The 27,094-nt window shown below is 38.4% G+C and overlaps 1 protein-coding gene across 3 annotated transcripts in view; it reads left to right on the forward strand.

The window, feature by feature from the left end:
* Hmgcll1 (3-hydroxymethyl-3-methylglutaryl-CoA lyase like 1) overlaps positions 1-27,094 on the forward strand; it is a 127,402-nt gene that overhangs the window by 18,421 nt on the left and 81,887 nt on the right. The window lies entirely within an intron of this gene.

Here is a 27,094-nt window from a genome sequence, read left to right on the forward strand (position 1 = left end):
GCAGGAGGCTGACTTTCCTTGAAGTTTTCACCTCAAATACCGCCATCACGCAAGTGTGCGTGGCAGTATTGGTATTGGTTTGATGTGGAGAAGCTTCGTGTGTGTGTGTGTGTGTGTGTGTGTGTGTGTATGTGTTGGGAGGGGTGAGAGCTACATTTATGTGTAGGTATAAGGATGTGTTTTAGAATGAAGTTAGGGATTATGCTGGTCTAGTAAGGTGGTAGTAGTAGGTTCTTTTCTAAGATCCATGACCTCACTAGCCTTGCCTACTTGCCTAAGTTTCCAGCATGAGGCATGATTTTCTTTCTGTTCCGTGAACTGCAAGTCCACTTAGAGAGTTGTTGTTACCGCCAATATGCGTGTACCATTACTGTACCCTTACAGATAGGATATCTTTCCAGGCTGGTCATTGCTCTGAGTCATAGATGTCACAACTGAGTAAGACTCCTAAAAGAAAGCAATTGAGAACAATAATTTTAAAGCTCACTCTATTGTATGATTTTAGTTTGAACTGAGATTGGACACTGGTTTGGTTTTGTAGTGCTGTATATACTTTGTGTATACTATAACACCCTTTAACTCCCCTCTTGCCAGCCCTCATTTGTAGGAGGCATGTTTACCCGCCCCATCCATGTATCCTACAGCAACACAGAAATTCTTACCACATGTGGTTAAGTAGATAAGAATATCTCTAAATTAAATATTTTTTGCGCATCTAGGTCGAGCTTCTTACTGGTTTCAGCATTGTTTTATTTTTCTTTCTGTTATTTAGTGGACCTAAGTTTTCAAACCTACATTAAGTGTTTACAGTAACAAATAGTTTCTGTTTGATAGGTTCAGCAGACTCTATGGTTTAAATGAGAATTGCTTTTGTACTTACTTTCCTTTTCTGGGGAAAATATATTTCGTTTTATTAAATATATTGCTATTATTGTAGTATATTATTAGGAACATTTTAAGCTAGAATGTGTGAGTTTTCTCTTTATTTTTCATATAGTACTTATTTTTAAGTCTTAGTGCAATAGGAGTCCAGGGTTTGTTTCTCTTTCTCCTTTTGTGGTTACTGTTGTGAAGATCAGAGAAATTGGGGTCTAGCTTTTCACTCCTTCTCCATAGTGGTGTTTATATTGAGTTAATTCAGTGTATAATGTTTTATCTCCCCCTTCCTCTCCCTTGTACCAGAAGAGAAACAGTGAAGAACCTGAAGTGCTATCCTAAGAGTTGAGCATCTTTCCTGTTGCCAAGGCTAAGCTCGGGTCTGCAGATCAGGTGTCAGCATTTGCGCTCAGTATCCCATTGATGGTACACAGCAAATGGCACCTCGTGGTTGTGATTTTCTAAGTCATGTTTGGATTTGTGAAGGACAGATGGCAGGAAACTTCAAGTGCATTATAAAGCTCTAATGCATGCTTTACGCTGAGAAATCAGTGTTCATAAAGTCTCTTTGTTGAACTTTATTAACAAGCAATGGGTTCTAGGAAGCTTGGCAAACGAGGCCAGTGGAAACCCCAGAGAATTTGTCTGTCAGACGTCTTTCCTTCTGGGGTTTCCTTCCAAATGTTTTTTCGACTTTAAAGGGAATAGAGTGGCTCTCTGCCACCGCGTTTCTCCATCTGTAACCCACTGGGTGTATAGAGTCTGGCATTTGCTTTTAAAATTCTTCACTCAATATGTATTCATTTCACTGTGAAATGGAAGCTGATCATAGGTTAATGCTGAAGTCAAAATAGGAATCTTACTTTCATTAGACACAATTTCTACTCTTTGAGAGTTTTGATTCAGGAGCCAAGATTTCTCTGACTTTTAAAACGATACGGAATGGCTCTAACCCTAACATTGTCCAGAAAGCGATGGACTCACTGAGACGTTAGAGTGCAAGGTAATTTGGCGCTCCGTTTGCATAAGCTTTAAGGCTGCGTTTTTCCAAGGCCTACGGAGAAACAGATGTACTTCTTCAGGACTTCACTCATGAATGTCTGCTATCACTTAGCCCTCATTCCCTTATGGCATGATTTTAATATTTAATTTAATATAATTCTGCTGAACGTATGCTGTAGCAAATATGGAAGGAAAACTTAAGCTAAAGAAGATGGAACATAAAGCTTGCATAAATACTCATCTGTGAAGAACCAATCTGCTTGCTCTTTGAAGTATTTATGCAGCTGTTGACCTTTTAATGGGAAAGATATAGTGATGATTTATTGAATTGAATGTCAATTGTCTTAATCAAAATGTATTATATATGGGAGTAGTACATCTTAGCATGTTTGCTGTGGGTTTGCAGCTGATTTATTATGTGGAACAGATCAAAGAGTGTATGAGATAAAACAGCAGATATATTAAATATTAGAAATTAGTAACATGAGTCGTTGTAATTACAACTGTTCTGTCAGAGAATTGAAATAATTCCAATAGCTTTTCTAAATATCATATATGATTTCTACAAAGACATACTATTATTCTCACTTCCAGGATGAATCAATAGAGGGTCTGAGAGTTAATAAATCTCTCTCTTCCCAGGCCGTTAACCCGGAAGCACTGCATTTAACCTTGTGTCAAGCTGCACAACATCTTTTACTTCTGTCATCTCCTGGCAGTGTGAACTGACAAGTAGAGCTAGCACTGAGAAGGTAGTGGCCTTCTTAGTGACCCGTTCAGAAGTCTCTGGGCTTCTGCTCTTACAGAATAGGAATACAAGTATTTAGTTATCAATGGAAGATTTTCTTATAAAACAATATTCCAACCTGAGATTGAAGAGACATGGATAAATCCAATACTCTGACCCTTGAAATGGCTTGTTCTGTGTCATTAAGAGCAAATAGATTTACAGGGCAATTTTAATGTATCCTTCTTTAGTTGTTCAGTAGATAGCTAAAATTCAGGGCAAATCCAGTTGACTCAGTCATTATAAAGCTAGAATATATATGAGGTATATTATTATATTTATTCCTGATATCGAGCACAGAATTCTTATATAGGGAACTTAAAATTCATGGAGAGGTTCTGTTGGAAAATCTATTTTCTTTAACTATTGAATCTTCGTTCAGAGTTTCTCAAACTGTGGGTCATGACCCCTTTGGGGGGTCAAACAACCCTTTCACAGATGTTGCATATCAGATATCCTGCATATCATATGTTTATATTATGATTCATAACAGTAGCAAAATTACTGTTATGAAATAGCAAAGAATAATTTCATGCTTGGGGGTTACCATAACATGAAGAACTATATTACCAGGTTGCAGCATTAGAGAGGTTGAGAACCACTGTTCCAAGAGGTCACCCAAAGCAGAGTGTTTAGTGTAAAATCACAAATTTCAGCCACCTACAGGATGTGGAAGTAGAAGTTTTTGTGATATTTTAAAGTTTAATTATAATTAACTTTCATTCATTTGTCATTATACACACAAAAGTAACACAGTGAAACTAATTTACATGATAGATTATATAACCGATAGTATATATGTGAATGAAAAGGTGGTACAGTTATGCTAAAGTACAAAAATCTCCCCCTAATGTCATGGTTTCAGTGTGACTCCAGTAGCAACAAGGAGAAAGGGTCCCGTGTCAGGTACATCCTGACAAATCCTTGAATCAGTGGATCTCAGGATGCACTTTCATGAGGTTGTATGTTCTTCCTTTTTGTCTCAGTGGTTCTCTGATGATTGCTGGAAGTGATGTGTATTGAGGTGGTCATGACTTCCCATGCTGTAGAGGTTCCTCCCTCTCCTTCCACAAAGGAGACTTTGAAACTCACCCAGGGCTCTGAATCAACTGAACCTTGTGATAGCTGGTACCATCGGGCCTTCTTTGTCTAAACCAGTGGTTGTCTATATCCTGAAATACAGTCCTTTATACTGTGGTGACACCCAATTATACCATGGTTTCTGTTGCCGCCTAGTAACTTTAATTTGGCTACAGCTATGAGCCATAATGTAAATAGCTGACATGTAGGGTATCTGATATGTGACCCCTGTGAAAGGGTCATTTGAAGGGGGTTGTGACTCACAGGTTGAGAACCTTTGGTCTAAAAGGAAGCCCAGAAGCTCAGCAACTCTTCGACCTGCTGGGAATAGAGAATAAACATAGGATTCTAATAATTTACTTTATAGAGGCTCCTATTTGATGGTTTTCATAAAACTTTCTGTCAGGATCTTTAGTTGCTCAAAGCAGAACAGCTAGTTTTTCCTGTGTGCAAACTCCACACATAGCTGCGGACACGTTCTGTTAGAGAGAACATGTCGTGAGCACTAAGAACAGTTATTACACTCACAGTGTTATTTAAAAAAAATCAACTGAGTTATGTTAAAAGTAATTACACTTTATTAAATGTAAGTGTAGAATTAATGTTATTTGTCATGCATAAAATGTGTAGTTTCTCTGTGTTGTTCAAGTTACAGTAATTGAAAGTCAGAAAACCAAAGCAAGTCTGACACATGCTGTTGTTTTACAGCTGTGGCCGGGGATGCTATTATTGGGTCGATAAAATGTTTCTTTTCTATTTTACAACTATTGTAGATAATTGATTTACAAATTATTAGTTATCAGTAAAAAATCCTGACTACTAGTCAAGAGTCTATATGCTTCAGTTGGTCTATTTTTTTTGCATTGCTAGTCATTTATTGCTTATTATTTATTCATGTAAATATGAGCTTATTTATTAGTGTATCGTGTATTAACATATACTCACTGATACTTATGGGTATGGATAAGGATAGACTTTCTGATATTGAGAATTTAGGTCTTAAGACAATTGACAACATTCATGTATGTGATTGATACAATAAGAATAGAGTACTCAAAAGCAGGTATATAGGCGGTAGTATTTGGAGACATCGAATACCATAGATTCTCTAGTGCCTTCTCGTATCTGTTTCATTTACCTTGTAGTTGATTACTTAGTCTGTTTTCCTGGTCTTCAAAACAAAATTTCAGTAAATTGTCAAATGACTGTTTCAAGTTACTTGATTTGTTCCTAAGTGACATTAGGCAGTAGGTACCACTCTTACTATAATTAGACGAAACCTGTGTAAGCTGAGTATTGGTACCCTAATTCCTTCTTTCCAAAGAATTGAACAAAGACCCCGAAGACAGCAGGATACATGGTTGTGGAGGCTAATCATGAGAGCCTTCCTGGATAGTCAACTTCCCTCCATCACTGCAAAGTATTTAGCATTAGTAATAGTGTCTCTTTATGTGTTTCAGTTATCTGTAACATATATTATATTTATTAGATTATATATGATGCATATATATAAATATATATACAATATATACATATATTTTAGTATTAGTACCACTAAGATGCCATTATATACTTGAAAGAAGTATAGGAAAATGTTAAAATAACTTGAATTTTCTAAAATTGCCAAAGAACTTGGTGCTGTTTTATAGGACACATTGGCATATTCCAAGAGAAGACAGAGAATTCATTCACACTGGAAAACAAAATGAATCATTTAGTAACAGAATTGGAAGTGTAACTTAAAGTATGGTATAGAGTCTAATATTATTGCAAACACTGGACCTGAATTTTTAACTTTTGCTACGTTATATTGATAGTACGATTTAATTGATGTTTCAGTTCGCAGTGGTAGATATTACTTAAGCACAATCACACATTTTTTTTTACAAAGTTGGCTTAAGCTACAACTCTGTTTCTCAATTTGTGGTACTCTGATCAATGTTGGCATCACCTTTGTGAGCTAATTAGAAATTAAAATTCACAGGACAGCCTAACCTAATGAATCACCCTCTCTGGAACTGACCCCGGGAAGCTGGGTTAACAAACTGTGCAGGCGATTTTGATGCATGTTAAATGTTAAGAACTCCAATCTGAAAAACCCATGACTAAAACTCATTACGATCTATACAGGAAACAGCTGGGCACTTAGAGGTATGGGTTTGACTCAGTCTTACTCTCCTGTTCCCTAGAGAGAGTCTTCATTTACTGAGACTGTAGAATAAGTAAGTCCAGGGTCATAATTAATTTTTGAAAGATAATATAGATTGCTTATATTTTTGTTGTTTCTATCAATATCTTGTAGGAATAAATAATTTTGGTAAACTTTACCAAGTATATACTTACAATAAGCAGTTCAGTGGAATATTTTAGTTTATTTCTTCAATTAAATCAACTGTATATACAAAGAATAAACTTGAACTTTAGAGGAAACTGATGGTCTGTAAGACTTTGGTTTTCCAAAGGGAAGTTTAGTTCACATAGCCGGGAGACATAAAAACTAATTAGTAACTGCAAGTACATGTTTGTTAATTATTCCTTTGAGAGGAAGTTGAAATTTGCCACTACAGTTTATTCACTAGAAACTGAAAAGAATGTTGATTTATAGCCTAGGATGGCTGATAAAGTCTTCATCGAAGCTTAGAAGAATTTTGCAAAATCTTGTTGCTGGTTTGATGCTTCAGTCTGCAGATGTTCGATGTTTTGTGAGGAAATAATGGTGTTAGCTATGAGGTTTCTTGGAAAGAAAGTGCTTAAAAGCTTCAGAGCGCTGGAATCAGAGTCTGCACAGCCAAATGAGCATGGCTGGAATTCTAGGTGAGGTCTACCGGGAGCCATTCCACAGCAGCATCTGGAAGGAAACAATAAGGGACTGCGGGTTTAGTTTTCAGGCAAATGATTAAGAAGTGATTAAATGAAGGTGTTAGGATGTGAGGGCGGGAAGGAAGCACTGATGGTGTGTATATAATATGGGATGGGGGGTGTTGTGGAAGAGACTTGGAGTGAACTGTAGATCACAGTGGAATTTATAAGCTGGGAGTTGGATGCTTTTCAGAACAGCTTGTAGGTATCACTTGAAACAGAACATAGACTCAAATAACACACAACGCACTGGGAATCGCTATTTTGGAAAAGCAAAGAGCAGTGATGATGTGTAGTTATTCAGGGCCACTGGAGACTGCATTTAGAACTGGAAAGACATCCTCCTGTAAGCTTTATAGTCTTCTCCAATTATATTGGCCCTGCTTTAAAACCCTAACAAAGCTTCAGGCTTTGAGAACAGAGATCCGAAGCTTTGATCAAGCGAGTGATTCTGGTTTAGCAGTAGCTTGGTACTAACTTGTTCATGATGCAGCCGGCAGTGTTGCTTTCAATTACTTCAAGCAAGCATTTCTCTTGTGAATAGTTCATCAGGCCTTCCTGTCCAGTCTCATTTGTAAAAGGACAAATGAGCTAATTAGTGAATAAAGGGATTCATTTCTCTTTAAATTAGATGAAGAGATAATAACTGTTTTCCCTCAAAAGGTTACATTTATCTTTAAAAGCAAAATCAAGTTAGCCCTTGAATATGGTTTTGTCCTTGATGCCAGGCATTGTAGCATCTTAGGAAAATGAGATATTTTAAACAGATATTTGGCAGCATAATATTGGTGTCTTTGGCTGTAGGCATTGCTCCTAAAAGTTTCTTAGAATGTACTTTAATTTTTAAGAGTTTCAAATATAATGCTTAGTCACTGCACTACTCATTCTCACATCTCATTAGCCATGATATCTAACTTGCTGTGACACTCAAGCCTGCATCTTAATAACCAGAGATGATTTACTGCTCAAATCTAATGTGGAAGAAATGGCCATTCTGGGACCCAGGCTCCTCCCTGTATTCCTGCTCTTCACTAGGTCCCTCCTAATTTGCTGAGTGGTAGGGAAAGAGACCATGGAAAAGACACAGCCACATCCCACCATAGTGTTCAAGAACTAACATGATTGTGCTTCATTCCTTGTCATTCAAATAGTAGATCTCAGGTGTGAGAGTGTTGGAAGACTCTGGGCCAGCCAGGTTCACAAAGGCTTCTGTCATATGATCATTATGACATATCTCCAAGAGGCTCTCTTTTTCTATTTATTTATTTATTTATTTTTTATTTATTTATTTATTTATTACATCCTGACTTCAATTCCCCTGCCCTCTACTCTTTCTAGTCCCTCTCCCACCTCATACTTCCCCAGATTCACTGCTCCTCTGTTTCCCTTCAGAAAAAAAGAAGTCCTCCCAGAGATATCAACCCAACACAGCATAACAAGATACAATAAGACTAGGCCCAAGCCTTCACAGAAAGGCTGGACTAGCAACCTGCTAGGAGGAAAAGGGTTCTGAGCAGGCAAAAGAGTCAGACACCCTAACTCCCACTGTTAGAAGTCCCACAAAATCCTAAGCTAAACAACCACAACATATATGCAGAGGACCTAGTGCAGACCCATGCAGGCTCTGTGATTGCTCCTTCAGTCTGCGTTAGCCCCTATGAGCCCTGCTTAGTTAGTTTTGTGGGTTGTGTTCACCTGGTGTTCTTGACCCCTCTGGTGCCTACAATTCTTCCTCCCCCTCCCCTTCTTGAGTTCAACCTACAATCTGTCCTGCCTACAAGATGTGCTATGGCAATGGTGGCTCAGAGCTTGTGGGAGTGGCCAACCAATAACTGCTCTAATTTAAGACTCATGCTGTGAGAGGGAGTCTAGCCCGACACTACCTGGATGGCCAGGGACTGGAAGTTGGATGGCCTAGAGACCTAGGGTAGAACCAAACATGACTGACCAAAAGTGATTCTTAATGATACTCTGCTGTACTCATAGACTGGTACCTACCCCAATCACCATCAGAGAGCTTCCTCTGGAAGACAATGGGAACGGATGCAGAGACCCACGGCTTTTTCTTGATACTGAGGAAATGTAAAAGGAATTTCTCACAGGCAGGGACAGAATGGCTGGGATAGGTAAGTAGAGGGTTATATATGCAGCATTTGTTGCATGAGTTTTTGAAGAACAAAACGTTGGTGCTATAAAAAGGATCTAATTTAACTCTATTTAAACATTTCCCCACACCTTAAACTAGCATTCTCTCTCCCTCGGATTGTTTCATTAATGGGTCTGAACAGTCAAAACTTCAAGGGTTCTAAACTGTTAAAGTGGGATTAAGGTTAATTACATTGGTCGTCAAGCATCTAGAACTTCTTGCATGCCCCATATTTGTTCTGAACTACCCTGTGGTACATACATATCATCTTCATAACCAAGATCATGCATGGCTCTTTCAGATTGGAATGGGATTGGAACAAGCTCTTGTGGGATTTAGAAACAGCTTTGATGCTGTTGATAGTAGTAGATCGTAGAGAGATGGAAGGAAAACAAAATTTACCAAGACAAAAGACTCAAGCCTGGAGGAAGGCAGAGCTGGAAACAAGTCTCTTGTTTCAGGTTCTCCTATAGTTTACCCTGTGTATAACATTCCTCTGGGAATTTAGACATATGGAAACACAGAGGCTGCCAGCATCTCTGTCTCTAGGGCATTCGTGTGCTGGGATGAAGGGATGTTGAAGGGGAGGTTTTAGAACTTTTCTTGCTCGTACTCATATGCACGGATTGTATGTAGGTACCTTAACCTTGTGACTCTGTGAGATCCCTGTGTTTGGAGGGCTAGAACCACCCTGTAGTATGACTAACTGTGTCTTCTTTAGCCTTCATTAAATTTAATGTAATTGATTGTCAAAAAAATCAAGACACTTTAAGGGTAAAGGTTGATATGCCTTAGACAACCAGGTGTAGATGGGGAGTTATATTCAAACAGCAGGATGCACAGTGACCTCTTTAGACATTGCCCTTTCAACTCGCAGCTTAAATTTAAGCCCATGTTAAATGAATTCTGATAGAAAAGGGAACTATACTTGGTAACCCGACACACCCCTAAGTAATATAATCACCTGGCATTTCTCTAAGTGCAAGACTAGATACCCCCACTCCCCCAGACAGCCCTGCTCGCTCCTGAACCTGGGCTTTAGTCATCGTTCATACCCTCCAGATGTTCTCTTTAAGGAGTCTGTACCATGTCTGGCTTTTCTAGGTTCCTCCCGAATCCTCACTGAGGTGGGAATCCTTTAGACTGACCACAGACTGCAAAAACAGTTGTCTCTGTGTATTCTTGTTAACTTGCTTAGGACAGAAAGTTGTGGAAGCAATTAGGCATAGTCTCTACAATGGGCACCAGCTGTGCTCTGTACAGTCCGCATAACTGATCGAGTAGCAACCTACTTCCCAGTATGCGGAGAGAGCATTTAAACAGGGCTGGATTTAGATTTACATGGAATGAATGAAAAATACACATGCTATGATTTAAGAGTGATTTAAATGCAGTGGCCCCTGGACCACCCCTCATCAGCCTGTTTACATTCCCAACATTAGAGACACCTCTGGGGTTCAAGATATGGCGAGTCTAAAATGAAATAGGCCACCTGGAAAGCAATGTATAATAAAGCCGGTAGCAACCTCCACAGCAGTACACAAAGTGCTATGGAAACACAACACAAATTTTAATTAGAATAAGGAGGGCCAGGAAAGGCGCTGTTAGAACGCCAAGCCAGGTAAGGAGTCAGTCAGTGATACTCAGTGTAATAGTCACTGAAAATCAAAACGAGTTGCTGACAAGTTCTGCCAGGAGACACAGACATGTTGCCAGGCAACCTGAAGCATGGTTGTTTTGCTGTGTTGGCCAGGGCTGGATGTTAGGGGCAGTGAGGCAAAGGTGCTCACGTTCAGATACTTGTCAATGGGAAGTGGGTTAAACAGTAATATAATTTAAAGGTAGATGGGGGGGCACTTTTATAAGGATGTTTAGAATAAATTAGTGTCTGTAAGTGAGTTTTCAATTTTGAGACCTTGTAAATAAAATGGAGAGAGCGAAATGTTGGCATCATTAGGGCAACCGAAGCTAACTTTATAAAGTGTGAGGCAGCTTCCTGTAGGAAAATATTTAGTACTGTTCTGGGGAAGGTAGGAAAAGAGTTTAGTGGAGATGTAAGTTTTAAATAAATTTAACAACTTACTTTTTCTTACATTTGGGACTATTTCCCTCTCATAAATATTCTTACTTTGTATGCATTTGACATGGTTAAACTTCTGGAGGAAATCAGTATCCGAGATACACATCTGCTGGGTAGAGCCGAGGAACTGGGAGACTTACTTTTAGGATTAAAACCTATATTATTAGGGTCGAGTCTTGCCCCTGAAGCTATCTGTGCTACCAAGTTAGTCTATAACTTCCGGATTTGTAGCTCACTGTTTCAACTCTGCTCCTTTACTGTCTATCCTTAATAGCTAGAGATAATGCAACCAACAGTACCTCAGGCCACCTCATTCCACCTCCAAAGTCACTCTTATCCCCCTCCCCTCATAGCTTGCATTTGCCCAGGAATAAGAATTTTCTCCTGGGTCCTCTTAAAATCTGCAGTCCTGATATTTTAAGTTATCCTTTCTACCGATCCTCTATTTAATCCTTGCCTTCTGGCTCTTCTTGGGCCAGTTAGCACCTGGGTTCATTTTTCCCCAGTCAACTCAAGAACACGGAGCTGACTGTTCTCCCATAGCGTGTGGCTTGGCATCCTTCCTTATCACGCACTTCATTTTGTTTAACTCAGAGTCTACCTTCTTATATGAGAACTGTAATGTGGCTGCTGTCTGCCCAGCTTCTCCCCCTTGCTTGAGTTCTTTATTGCCATATATTATAGCCATTGCAGTTTCAGTGTCATCTAGAAGTTATGCAAAGAAAAAAGCCCTCTTATGTGCCAAGGCGTCCCAAAGGAATGAACAAAAGAGCTGAGTTCATTAATGCCAACAGATGCCACAGTCGATTCAGCCGACTGCAGTTCTGTCAACCATCCTTAAGGCATGCCCAACTAGTAGCATCTGTCCTGGGAACCTGTGACTGTGGCCTGACATATTTGTCGATGACAGCATCATATAGCAATGTCCAAAGATTGGATATTCTTACTTACCCTCTCTGATTTCAGGTGATCCTGCAGAGTGGTAAGAGTGTAGAACTTTAGTATTGAGAACTTTGGTATGTCATCACCATCTATAATGTCTACTCCACTCTGCTTAGCAGAACCTTCATAACTGAAACAAGAATATTCACTTAGATATAGGACTTCCTGTTCTTTAGAAAATACATTTTCAGCCTGGCCTTGTTTTGAGGCTTCAATATCACACATATCTCTCACCCAAAGTGTTTTTTAAGGCTCTCCTTGGACCTGTAATGTGCAATAGTTGTCTTTTCCAGTGTGTAATGGATTTTTATTTTAAAATCCAAGTGGCATCCTATGCTATATAACTAAGCATTAAATAATTGCACACCTGTGAATTCTGGGTAGGGCACATACATTTATTTTATAATATTTATTGAGGATCTTCTTCATGCCAGACTCTATTCTAAGAGGTGGATATGCCCTGAAACAAGTGTGCATATCTACATGAGCTCCATTCTAGGGAAAGAAGCAACCAACCAACAAGTTATACATATGTAACACACCGATTATCAATGAGTACTGGAAGCAGCTATTTTCTCCACATTGAGACATTTCCTCCAGAGGCAGGTAGGAGGCTCTTAAGACAGTGACCCCTGTTGTTGAATTGGGGAAAGGCTGGAAGAAGCTAAGAAAGGTGGCCCCATGGGAAGACCAGCAGTCTCAGCTGACCTGGACCCATGAGACCTCTCAGACACTGAGCCACCAACCAGGCAGCATACACTAGCTGGTCTGAGGCCCCCAAAACATATACAGCAGAGGACTGCCTGGTCTGCCCTCAGTGAGAGAAGATGTACCTAACCCTCAAGAAACTTGAAGCCCCAGGGAGTGTGGTGAGCTGGTGGGGTGGGAACATCCTCTTGGAGATAGGAGTGGGGATAGGGGTGGGAGGAGGTATGGGATGAAGTCTAGACTATAAAAAAGGATTAAAGAATAAAACAAGTAATTTTGTTGTTGTTGTCGTTGTTTTCTTCAAGACAGTGTTTCTCTGTATAGCCCTGGCTGTCATGGAACTCACTCTGTAGACCAGGCTGGCTTTGAACTCAGAAATCTGCCTGTCTCTGCCTTCTAAGTTCTGAGATTAAAGGCATGCCCCACCACCCAGCTAACAAATAAATTTTAAAAGAAGACAATAAGTAAACAAGGCTGACAAGGTGCGGTAGTTTATAGTTTCTATCAACTGTCACTGTGATGAGATATAGACTCCCCTTGGAGACAAAAACCTTTGTGCATGTCTGTAGTGAATTTCCTAGATTAGGTGAATAGAGATGGAGGATCCACTGCCAGACTGGATTAAAAGGAGAAGGTAAGAGGAGCCCCAGCTTCCATCCCTCTGTTTCCCAACTGTAATGCCGCCTCTAGATCTTCCACAATGGCTTCTCAGTTCATCCTTTCATTTACTGTTGTTACAAGGCACAGGAAGCTCTTAACATTTGCAGAATTGACAAGGACCCTTCCTGTTACTTACATAAATGGTAACAATGTCTGGGAGAGGAGATTCTTCACCAGGCAGGGGTGCCTGCAAGTTAGCAGGAAGACTCCAGCCATGCTGCCTTTGTGAGCCATTGCTTTTGCTGTGGTGGACTTTCAGTGATGAAATTGCCTGGTGTAAGTCTGAGTCCATGGTACTCTTTGTTCCATTGTAAATTACCCAAATAAACCCAGTGGTTCATCAACTTGATCTTTGCTGGAATCATTTCCTTTGTGTAGTTTGGTACTATATTTAAAGTAAACAGACACCTATTTGTGTTTCCTTAGGAAAGTTATGTGGGGAGCCGCAGCTGCCACCCTATATATATATTGAACACCTGGTCTCTGGCCAGAGCAGAAAGCATTGAGATAAACAAGCCTTAGTTGGAAAAGCTGAGTGCCTCCAGTTTGTGATACAAGCTGGCATGATTTTCTTGTAGCCTATTATGCTTTGCCACGTAGCTGATGCTGATTGGGACCAGGAAAAGTATTTAACCCACAAGGGCTGGGGGCTGGAGAGAGATATAATAGATAGGAGTAAGTATATAAAGATAAATAATTAGGAGTAAGTATGTAGAGATATAGAAGTAAGATGTAGGAATAGAAATAAGATGTATGTAAGAATAAGAATAGAAGTAAGATGTAGGGATAGAAGTAAGATGTATGTAAGAATAGGAGTAAGTAAAATGTAGGGGATAGGAGTAAGTAGGAAATAGGAATAAGTAAGAAATAGAAGTAAGATATAAGTAAGAAGATGTAACTAGTAAGATGTAAGAAGAAGATATAGAAGAATATAAGGGAAGCTAACTAGAGAAGAAGTAAAAATGAAGGTTCCTGATTAAACTGCTTGGAGAAGAGCTCGTTGTTGCCTCCTTATTTCTGCTGGACGGAAAGGTGCCCGACAAAGTTAGACAACAGTGATTAAGGATGACGGGGAATTTCTTGGCTATATGTTATTCCTTTTCATATTATTTTTATAACAAGATTTTAGGATTAAGGAAGTGAGCCACAGAGATGTAGCAGAAGAACAGTGAAGTACAAATGTTCAAGTGTTCATGAACAGCAGAGGACTCAGTGTCACAGAAGTATCACCTGCTGATATCAGGTGAAGAACAACTGGGAGAGGATGTCAAGTGCTCCAAAGACACAAGATCATGGGGCACATTCATAGCAGTGGCAAAGCCTAGATTTCTTACCAAGGGCCATTATGGGAGGTGTTGAAGAGAGCAGTGATGTGATTTGAAACACTAGCAAGGCTTCTCTATACCTCAGTTGGCAAGAGTGGAAGCTAAGAGCCTGCTACAGATAAGAAATTGTTTCTAACAAAACAACCATGATTTACAAAGAATCCATATGTGCCTTGTCAGTGAAGGAAAGAATCAGTCAGTGATCAGTCTGAGTGTACTCTCTGACCACTTAAAAACATGTTTACGTAGACAAGGTAAGCTTTAGGAGGAACAGATATAGAGGGAGGGCCCAAGACTAAATTTCTGACTGAAAAACTTAGACCAGAGCAAGTGAGCTCTCTGTTGAGTGTTGTGCTTAAGGGGCCATGTGTATGGGTGTCACTTTCTCAAAGTGGCTCTAGCCTTCTTCCACTGCTTGACTGTTAAGTGTATCCATGGCTTCTAAAATATCAGAATTGTATGGGACATGATTTCTGAAGATTCCAATAGATTTTGAGACCAACAGACTTCTCTGTGACATTACCCACAGTGCCTTTATAATAAGTGTCTCTCCCCGTAATAACATAGTAAGCTACTGGGTTGCATAAAGGTTTGATCAAATCCCTTGTGCCCAAGCGATGGGTCATTTGAATACCTGTTCATTGAATTCCTCCTTACCATAAGAGGCTCTGCATTTAAAAAGGTAGAGTTTGTACTGGAGAGCTAGACAAATGGGCAAAGCACTTGCTGTGGAGTTTGCTGAGTTTGAATCAGTGGGAACAACATACACTTGGGCTTGATAATGCATTTCTGCAAGAGACAGAAGAATCCCTGAAAGCTCGTGGGCCAGCTTGCCTGGAGTACATGGTAGTGGACAGCAGAAAGAACCTGTTTCATATAAGGCTGGATGTGAAGGCAGACACTCAAGGTTGTCTTCTGATCTCCACAGCATGTTGTGACATCTGTGCATCTGTATTCACACACACACACACACACACACACACACACACACACACACTGACAAAACTAAACAACAAACCTTATATCTGTTCTTAAAACTATGCTTTCAAGCTGAAAGAAAGCTCTGTGGAGTGAAACAGAAATGAGCCCCGACATTACTGCGTGTTTATAGAGCTCTTCGAGGTAACCTCGCCTCTGAGAGTTCACTGCCAGTCACAATCGTTAATGTGTTTAATTTGCCTTTTAAATTAGCATTTTTCCATAAACCGTTTCCAGCAAGTCAGTAACTGGGCCTGTGTTCAGATGTGGCATTATTCAGCCAGGCTTTGAACCCAAGTTCTCATTTTTCCCTCCTGCTGAAGCGAGTTCCCCTCTGTTGCTGCTCAGAGGCTCAGCCTGAGATTGGCATCGCCTGGTGGAACAGGATGGGTGGAGCTGATGGGGTCAGCACTGAAGGCTAATTAAAATGTTGGCAAGATGCAGATGGGATAATATCTCCAAAGGTTTTGAGCTATTTACTGAAAGATCTTGAATAATTTCCATAACTTATTTTGACTGTGGTTAAGAACTCTATTTAAGGTAATCTACCTTTAGTATCAATGATTCATCTTGTTAAAAATGTTTAAACCAGTGAGTATGTTTTACAGTGAACAATGAAATCATTTATGCTAACTTTTCTGTAAAAATATTAAAATTTTAAAATGTCCCATCTTCAAGTTATTTTTATTAAAAGCAAGTGACAACACACATCATGTACTTCACTAAACACCAGGCTACATGGGTCACAACCATAACCTCAATAAATCTTTCCTGTGAAGTTTGGGCCGATTGCCAATATCATTCCCTTTGATTTTGTTTTTATCTTGTGGTACAACCTGGGATTTGGACACAGGGTCCTCTTAATGGTAAGCTTAGGGCTTTAAAACTGAGTTAACATCCCCTAAAACAACCTCCTCCTCCTCCTCCCCCTCCTCCTCCTCCTCCTCCTCCTCCTCCTCCTCCTCCTCCTCCTCCTCCTCCTCCTCTTCCTCCTCCTCTTCCTCTTCTTCTTTCTTCTACTTCTTTTTCCCCTTCTCCTTCCTCCTCCTCCTCTTCCTTTTTGCTTCTTTAGTTTTAAATCAGTTTTGTTAATTTGCCCCATTGGCCTCAAAACTTGAAATCTTCCTGCTTCATTCTCCTGAATATTATTATCATTCTCATTTTGAGCAGAAGATGGGAGAGAAGAATAATTAAATGGGTTGTTGTTGGCATCTGCACAACAACTCGAGGTGTGTAAGGGTATTTGTCTATACTTTTTCATGACTACAGTGTATAACCAACTTTAACAACATTTTCAAGAAGTTTCTTGAGCTTTTTCTTCAGTAGTATTATTGGAATCAGATGCTATAATGGCTAATGCTTCATTTTAGACAGTTTAAAATATGGTTATTCCTTTAATATTACTTCTGTGTCCCAACAAGTTTTCTTTGGCCCAGTTGTGTCATAAGGGTTTGTCTTCACTAGATATCTAATCAGAATTTGGGTGTGGCAATAGTTCCAGTATTTTTCCTTTTGCTCTGGTATATTGTCTTGGATTTTGGGCATGAGGCGGCCATCCATATGAACCTAGGATGTTCTTTTTCTATTTCTGTGAAGGGTGTAGTGTGGATTTCGATAGAGATAGCATTAATGGCTTTGATTGAATGGTCCCTTTCATAATATCAACTCTACCTGTTTCTAAGCATGTGATATCTATCCATCTTTCTCAGTATTTCTATTCAGAGATTCAAGTTTTTCATTGTAGATGTCTTTCACATCCTTCATTAGTTTCATTACCAGATACTGTAATTTTTTGAGGCTATTGTGAATTGTTTCTGAGATCTCCTTCTCAGCATATTTATCATCTGTTGGCCTCACTGGAAAACGGTAGCATTTATGCCAATACTTTGTCTCACACACAGTACTCTGTAACAACAAATGTACAAACACTTATGTATCACAAAGGATAAAATATCATATCCTGCTTGTTATTTTCTGAGCATATTTATGCATGTCTGTGATCCTAAAAAGGAGCACTGCCACGCCCACTCCAGTCGAGTCTGTGAGACAGCAGCCCAACAGAGGCGAAAAGCTTCTAGGAAGTTATTAGCCTCCTGGAATTCTTTGGCATCTCCTAACTCAGATGTGTTCCAGATTTGTCCTTGTGATAGTCGATGGAAGGTCTCACATGCTAGGTGCCCCACAAGAAAAGATTTACTAATAGCCAAACAAAATTAGACCTTGCTCTCTAACCTTCATCAATGTTCCAACATCTCAGCTGAACCTTGGCTTGGAATTTCATAGGGAATGTTACACATTGAGACTAATTGCCTCCGGCATTGTTAGGGAGATAATGAGGGAGGTCGAGCATTGAAGTTTACTGAATAGAAGTTGATAATCCCAGGGCAAGGTCAACTAGAATCCTCCTTTTCAGTCACAGTACAGCAGCTAAACCACTCCCAGGGATTAGAAGAATGGGACCCCTGGGGCATATCTCTGCTAGCCCAGAAGATTAGCATAGTAGGCATTTACTAAGGATGGGCTGGAACTTGAGCCTGGTGTGCTGCAATCTGCACTTCACTTCGAACACTCTAGCCTCTACCCTCCTGCAGTCAGTAGCTCCATTGGTCCAGAGGAGGCAGCTGCTGCTTTAGACCCATTGCTGCCAAACTTTTCTTTTTCATTTGTAATGACCGTAAAGGTCTGATGCCTAATTTTAAGAATGTACATTCAGATTCTGCACTTCCTTGTGTCGTGTTTGTCTGTCATTTTTTTCTTCACACTTGCCTGCTTGATTACTGGGACCCCGATTTCTCCCGTGGGCTGAGGGATCACTGAAGCTGATCAGGTCCATCACAGAGCACACATCTTAACTTGTCTCTGTCATAAGAAATTAACATTACACATAAAAGTTTTGGTGGGTTTCATTAAAATATGAAACACTTCTCATAAATTTAAATAGATCCTGTGGGTAGCTGAATAGTTTAATTATACATAAGAAAAATTATTATGAAACTAGAAGTTCAACAGACATCTTTTATTTGATTCCCCAAATGGTCATTGCTATATAAAAAAAAATAGTATAACTTCAGCATGATGAACAATAGTTTTGTCAAAAAATATAAATTTAAATTATGAATTGAATAATCCAATCAAAAGAATAATAATTCAATCAATTTGATAACTTGTGTGTCTGAAATTATGAAAGTAATTTTAATGGTTTCCAAAATAAAGCTGGGAGTGACATCAGCAAGGTAGCAGTGAACAGGGACAAAAGATTTTATTGGCAATGATACTAAGGAAACAAAAAGTTTCCTTTTTAAAATATTGCCAGTTAAAATTTCTTAATTTAATGGGTTTTAACTAACAATACATTTCTATCTTACTAAATAATACTTTGATAATAGTGGTAAAACATCTAGAGATCACATTGTCTAGCTTCTTATAGTTTTATTATTAAGCTTCTAGGAGTACAAAATACATTATTCCTTGAAACTAATAATTGCTATTTAAAGAAGAAGAACTTTGTATATATAACCTCAGCTCCATAAATGCATTGACATTCTTCCTTTTTAATTTTTCAAATATATTTTAATTATTTGTGGGATGTCTTATTAAATGTTTACATTGAAATCTCTGTTTTTCAGCTTCATATGTTTATTTTTTTCTTATATCTAATTTCATTCATTTCTGTTGTCTTCCTTTTATTTTTCAAGGTCCTTGTTTTTGGAATTGTTCACACAGTTTTACATGTTTTTATATGCTTATATTTCTCTCATGACTTGAGTGATCCATGGTGCATTTATATTTTTGTATTGAAACAAACATGAAGTGATGAATAGAAATACATTCATGTATTCATTGTTCAAGACACATTTGAAGATATTATTGTGTGTGTGTGTATTTGTGCAAACGCATACCACAGCTTGCATATGGAGGTCAGAGTACAACTTTGTGGAGTTGGCACTTTCTCTATCTTTATGTGGGATTTCAGAAAACGAACTCAGTTCATCAGACTTTGTGGTAAGCTTCTTTACCCACAGAGCCATATGCTGGCCCTTGAGTTTTGTCTCTTTTAAACTGGTAAATACTTTTAGATGACTTTAAAGTATTCATTCTGTGGTCTATAATCTGCTGCATGTGCGAAGTGGCCATTGTTTAGTGCTCTTATGCTTTCCTATCTTATGCTCATATATATATATATATATATATATATATATATATATATATATATATATATCTTATAGCTCTTATGCTATCCTACAGATAGAGAAGGCTTCACACTTTCAGACCTTTTAAAAACCTCTGTTTGAACTCTGGCTAAAGGCTGTGGGGAAAGAGCTTACTGAGCATGCCAATTTTTTCATTGATTGTCTACAGATTGATCAAAGTAAGTAGATACCCTCCTTAATGTTCTGAATGAACAAATCAAGAAATATTGTCCATAGAAGTTTAGGTGCCTTGATAGTACATCACTTCTTTGGTTATAGATACATATTAATTAGATTGCCAAAGATTGGCTTCAAACTAACCTGGGTATATGCATATCTATATCTATCTATCTATCTATCTATCTATCTATCTATCTATCTATCTATCTATCTATCTTTCTTTCTTTCTTTCTTTCTATCTATCTATCTATCTATCTATCTATCTATCTATCTATCTATCTATCTAGATATAGATATAGATATTCTGAATGAAAGCTTTTCCAATGTCAGCTTTATAAAGTCAGCCCCTTTTATGGAGGAACCCAAGGAAAGAGTTGTCTTTGGATCTTCCTAAAGGATGAAGGTTCCTATAGAAACAGTATTGCCAATGATAATGTTTTACATTTTTCTCATTTTGTTGGGTTAAAATAGAAATTAATATTCAATAATAAAAAGGATGGAATGTGGAGTATTTAATATTACTGTAAAATGCCCAATGCACATAATTCAGATGAGATGAAAAAATAGAGATTTCTTTTTGAGTGTTGATCTCTAATTTTTTTTAAGAGATCTAATTTAATTTCAAAAGAAACATCTGTTTTTCAGGTGTACATTTCTCACATGTGTGGTGATGGCATTCGATTTGGCTATTATCGTTATTCACTTTAAGAATGCATATTAGGAAATTGGATATTTCACTATTTGTAAAAATAATAAATGCATGAATATTACTCAAACTGGACTCCATGGGGATGGGATTCAAAGATAGGTGGGGAGAAAGATGAGAGTTAGTATGGGATAATGAGGAGGTGAGTGAATATGATCAAATACATTGTCTGAAATTCTCAAGAATTAATGAATTATTATTTCTAAGAATGAATGAAATGAGTGAAATATACAAATCTACCTAGAAATTTCTAAAGTGGGTGGTATTCAGTAGAGAAAAATGAATACTTAGATGGCAGATAATTAAGAATTGTATTTATAGAGCCACCAGTCATTACTGATAGAAGATAAATATGCTATTCACACGGTCACACACACACTGAAGACTGCAGAGACAGCTCACCCTTTAATTTTTATGCATAAGTGAACATATGAGTTAAGCAGATCACCTATGTTCTATATGAAAGACTGGCTTCTTTTAGTTTTCAACCAAAACTGAATAATTGATGATATATTTAGCTATATCTTCAAGGATACTAGTGTAGGAGCCAGGAATATTAGCAAATTAAACTCAGGTCATCCATTTTTTCCTGCTTCTGTTTAATTAATAGTGTAGCTTCATAAGTGAAAAGTGGATAGGAAGTTTCCTTGGAAAACTAAAGCAACATGAAAATTTAACAGGGTTTCTCTGTATAGCCCTGGCTGTCCCGGAACTCACTCCTAGAAACTAACTTAGGCAATGTGACATTCCTCAAGTAGAGGCGAGTATGAGTACGTGGGGTTAAAATTCCCAGGACTAAGGAAAAGCTCTAACCAAAAAAGGAAGTCTCCTATATTGCACCGAACCCAGAGGCTATCCAGTCATGGTGGACTTAGACCTTAATTGGCAGTTTTCCCGCATAGTGGGTCACAGTGGGTCCCATAGTATACCCTTTTGTCCATTCTTCCTGTGCAGACTTACATTTGTGGTTTTCCAGTATCTCATTTGTTAATACGTACTCCTTGAATAAGTGTGATATAAAAGCCTTCTCTTGGCCATCTTTAGTGTCTTCCTAGCAATCTACCTATGTATTGGTCTTCTAGAGAACATTACAAATATAACACATAAAATCTCATAGAATAATTGACTTAAGCGTGTATATATTTAGAACCTCTGATTTAAGTTAACATCATTCATTGTCTCACCTCAAGAGTTTACTGGTCCCCATCACACATTATGTTTTACCTTCATTCTGACTGCTTCTACCAGACTTGTCCATTTATAACTGCTTATCTTTTAACACTCTTTGACACAAGGACTGTGTACAATGAGGCTATGTTGATGGCCTTAGGGAATTGCTTTTGTAATAGGCTTAATTAAAGTCAGCTCAAAAGACTAACTAGTCGGATTAAATTCAAGAAGGATGTAAAAATGCATCAAATAAGAAAACACTCCAATTTGGCTCAAATGGTTATTCTTTTTTGGTTTTCTTCACATAGTGATGACCAAATCACACTGATGCAAAGGGAAATGCCCAGCTCTTTAATAGTACATGGCACATAATTTTCACCTTCAAAACACTGTGTTCCTTTTTTGGGAAAACAGTCCCCTTTAATAAAGCAGTACTCTTTGTCCATGTATGCTAGAAGATAATTCATGATGAAAACAGAGTGGAAACAATGATAATGAGATCACATTTACGATCGCCTGGTTTTGATTTTGTTCTGGTCTCATTTCTCTTATTTGACAATGACAAGAGTTAATAAAAAAACAAAAAACAAAAAACAAAAACAAAAAAAGAATGTCTCCCCTTACTCCATCTGTTCATGCCATGCCTCTTACTTCTTGGTCAAATTATAACCACTCCATTAGGCATGATTGCAGTATTGTCATCTAGAACCAGACCCAAAGCTGGGGACCCTGCCCTCTCAGCCCCCACACTCCCAAGTTAATTCCATGCCTCACAACTGGAGAAGATGATGCAGAAATGAGAATTTGTTTCCTTCTTTGTTATGTTTTGCTAGTGAAATTTAGTTTCACAGAAATTGTCAAAGATGGTCAGAATTGTATCAGGGGTTATCTGGATTCTTTCAGGAAGTTAGCACAGGATGTTAATAAAGCCAACCACAACTTTAGATGTAAGCCAGTGAGCTTCTTTCCTTGTTACACACACACACACAAACACACACACACACACACACATACACACATGCAAGCATACATATACACACATGCACACACAGATACACAAGCACACACATGTACGCATGAACACATACAGAAACATGGTGAGAATTTTAGTTTCTTTAAAAACCCAGTTATGTTATATGAATATGCTTTTGTTTTAATCCCAGATGTAGGATAAGAGGGTGCTAGACCCTAAAGGAGAATCTACTACTCCCAAGTTCCAATAATTTCTAATTTACATTCTTAATTCTTATACTCATAGCTATAGTTAGTGCAGGTCTTATCCCTCAAAAAAGATGTGTTTTTTTTTTCAGAATGCAGAAACTATTACAGAGATCCATGTCTAGTCAAAACGCTGAGAGTAAGTAACAATGTTGTCCAGCTCTCAAATGGGACAACTATAGCACAACCCCTACACCTAAAATTTAGATGACAAGGATGTTGCATTCATGAAATTACAACAAGATGGTCACTTGCACAAGACCCGCAATAACTCTACCAGTTAACTTGCCAACATGGATGGAACAAAAGCTCACAAAGTTGTACTCTTACATAAAGACTTACACAATCAGTGGATACTGAGAATCATTTTTCTTCATGGATGAGCATTCTATTCTGCTGGACAGTTGTAGACATTTGTACATGTGGGCAACACAAGTTGAATTTGGTAGGTTGTGTGTATGTATGCACATTTCCTAGATATGTGTGTATAACAACAATAATTATATCAGAAGAGGTTATGAAGTCAAGAGGGAGTGGGTAGAGTAGAAGGATATGGATGGGAGAGGAATGGATAGGAATACTCTAACCTCAATGTACTCATATGTGAAATTCTGAAATAATTAAAAAAGTTGCCGTCTCTCTCCCATGAGGACAGAATCAGTATATAAGTTGGTTGAGTGTACTGTATTTGATAAAAACCAAATATTTGGAAGTTCAGGTCCTGAAAGTCTAAGTTTATTTTATCTCCTTATTTGAAGACATGATGATGAATTATTCACATTCAGCTCAGAAATAGCCAGTTATGATGCTTACATAGTAGGACAGATGTTTACATAGTATGGCAACTTACGTCTCACTTAAAATTCATATGAAATTTGGAAAGCCTAATTTTTCTTATTTAGATGCTAATTTTTAATTAAGTATATTTATATCTTCTAATATGATTATTAATACATATTCTTATTAATTATTAATTATCTATTATCTTATTAATACATATAGTACTTCTTCTGAACGAGGTCCATAGGACTAGAGACTCCAGAACCCAAACAATTCACTGTGTCAGGTGTGGATGGAAAGTAGGGCAGGCTAGGCAGTTAGGCGCTGTGGATCCTGTGTGGAGAGCGGCAGTCAGTAAGTAGCATTTCTTGGGAGCTGTATGTGTGAGAAGGAAAAGAAGCAAACAGCATTCTTTCTTCCCTCTGTAGACTCAGTTATCTATGCACAAGCCAAAGTACCAAACCCACATTCAGATTCATGGGATAGCAGCGGCTTCCTGCTTGACTCTTTGTGGTTAATACAGAAACCATTTTTTCAGTAATACATATAAATTGTACGAAGTAATGAGTGGTTTATATTTCTATACATGTATATAATATGTTTGAATCAGATTCCCTTCTTATTTATTAGCCTTTCTTATCCCCTCTCCTTTCTTCCTCTTCCATATCTTATAGTACCATTACCTTATTCCCCTTCCCACAAAATTTACATAACCAAGAAAACATGATATTTATCTTTGTGAAGCTGGCTTATTTGGCATAGCATCTTTTTTCCCCCTGAAAAATAGCATATTTTTATGGATGAATAAAATATACAGATCATGTTTTCTACTTCCATCCATCCGTCACTGGGTACCTAGACTGATTTTCTGACTTGGCTATTCTTAATAGTGCCTATCACAATATGTTTGGCTATGTAGGTATTTATATTGTAAGTTGGCACTGATTTGTTTGGTTATGTATCCAGGAGCGGCTTAGCCAGATCATATGGTATTTATATGTTTAGCCTTTTAGTAAACCACCATACTGTTTCCATAGTGTCTGGACTAACTTAAATTCCACCAAATAGTACATAAACGTTTCTTATTTTCCTGTAGCTATGCCCAAACTTATTGTTTTTCTTGATAGGCATTCTGACTTGGGTAAAATGGACTTGAGGCACAGTTTTAATTTGAATTTTCTTTGTGGTTCAGGTTAAGATTGTCAAACAGGCTTTTTTCCCCTCATATATTATTGAACATTTGTGCTTCTTACTTTGAAAAGTGTTAAATTCTTTTGCCCATTTATTGACTAATTTATTTTCTCTTTTTTTTATTTAACTTTTAAAAAATGTCATTTCCTCTAGACACTCTGGCTTACTTTGCAATCTTTATTTTGAATGCCAATGTGTGTGACATGAATAGCTTGCAATTATTTTTGATGATCTATAATAATGGAATTGAGTTATTCAAAAGAAATTTACCTTTGGAATTTCAATCATGATACCTATTGCAAAGTTATAATAAATGAATTATTTCACTATTTCAATAGTATAAATGATGTATCAAGGCTATATCCTATTGATTTTTTTTTTTTTTTTTACTATTTTAACTTTGTGGAATTAGAATTCATTTAATAGAATGTAATTACTTAATAAAAAAAACCTAATGTGTTTGTTACTCTTCTATTGCTGTGATAAATCACTGTAGTAAAGAAAACTTTATAGAAAGAAGAGTTTTATTGGGCTTACAGTTCCAGTGGAGAATGAGTCCATTATGGTGGGAAACCTACAAATAAGAAGCAGGCACGGAGGCAGGAGCAGGAAGCTGAGAGCTCACATCCTCATTTACAAGCCATAACCAGAGAGAACAAACTGGACATAAATACACAAAACCTGTCCTTCGTGGCGTGCTTCATCCAGCAAGGTCACACCTCCCAACTTTCTTAAACAGCACCACCAACTGATCAAGTGTTCAAATACCCAAGTTAATGTGGAATATTTTCACTTAAGCCCTGACTTTCAAGTCCCTGACCACCATGGGTTCATGGCCATACCATGACTCAAATGCATTTAGTCTAAAGTTTCTTTGGAGATGCAAGGCAATGTCTTAAATATAACCTATGACTTTGGATTTCCACAGAGGAAGAGTCCTTTATGTCTCTAAAATCAAAGCCATGTGGGCAACACTGCTGTGTTAGTCTGCCAGCATGGGCTGAACCATGGCCCCTTGAATTGTGTTAGCAGCAGCACTTTTATTCAGTTGCTTTAAAAAATGCCTCAGCTTTTCTTATGCAGGTTGGAAGCTTAGTTGTGTGAGGTCTTTCACTGAAGGCACCCTCCCCTTTATTCCAGTGCAGAATGGGAAACCTCTCCTGTTACAGCTTCTTGGTGTATTTCTTTCTGCCCCGTATGTTCTTGCTTCATTGTAGACCTGAATAAACATTATCAGTAACAGTCATGGCAGGGATTTAGTGTTACACTGTCTTAAAAGTTCCTACGACAAAATGTTAACCTATTACTTTTTAATTTAGCCTTAGTTGAATTCCTAGGCCGTGGGCAAAAGACAGCCAGATTCTTTGCCAAAATAGCACACAAATGGCCTACAGCCCAGTTGTTAAAAAAAAAGGCTTTGCATCCTCTTAAACCTCTTGCAAGAGGCCCTTATGATTTGCTTAACCCTCAACACTGTCTTCCAGGCTCCTGCTAGAATAGTGCTTTAATTGATACATTTAACATGTAACTACTTTTCTTTTCTTTCTTTCTTTATATTTTTTTATTTATTTTTTATTAGATATTTTCTTTATTTACATTTCAAATGTTCTCCCCTTTCCCGGTTTCCCCTCCGAAATACCCCCTATTCCCTGCCCCCTCCCCCTGCTTACCAACCTCACCTCTCCCACTTCCTGGGCCTGGCATTCCCCTACACTGGGGCATAAAGCTTTCACAGGACCACGGGCCTCTCCTCCCATTGATGACCTACTAGACCATCCTCTGCTACATATGCAGAAGGAGCCATGAGTCCCACCATGTGTACTCTTTGGTTGGTGGTTTAGTTCCTAGGAGCTCTAGGGTAAAGTCTTCCACATTCCCCCTCCACCCCAACCCCCATGACCACCCCTACCCCTACCACAATCACCATCATCACCACCACCACTACCACCACCATCACCATCACCATTACCATCACTATCACCACCACCACCACTACCACCACTGTCACCACCACCACTACCACCACCCTACCACCACCGTCACCATCACCACCACCACCACTACCACCACCATCACCATCACCATTACCATCACTATCACCACCACCACCACTACTACCACCGTCACCACCACCACTACCACCACCATCACCATCACCATCATCACCACCACTACTACCATCACCATCACCATCACCATTACCATCACTATCACCA

This window comes from Mastomys coucha, unplaced genomic scaffold, assembly GCF_008632895.1.
Source record: "Mastomys coucha isolate ucsf_1 unplaced genomic scaffold, UCSF_Mcou_1 pScaffold23, whole genome shotgun sequence".
NCBI classification, from domain to species: domain Eukaryota; kingdom Metazoa; phylum Chordata; class Mammalia; order Rodentia; family Muridae; genus Mastomys; species Mastomys coucha.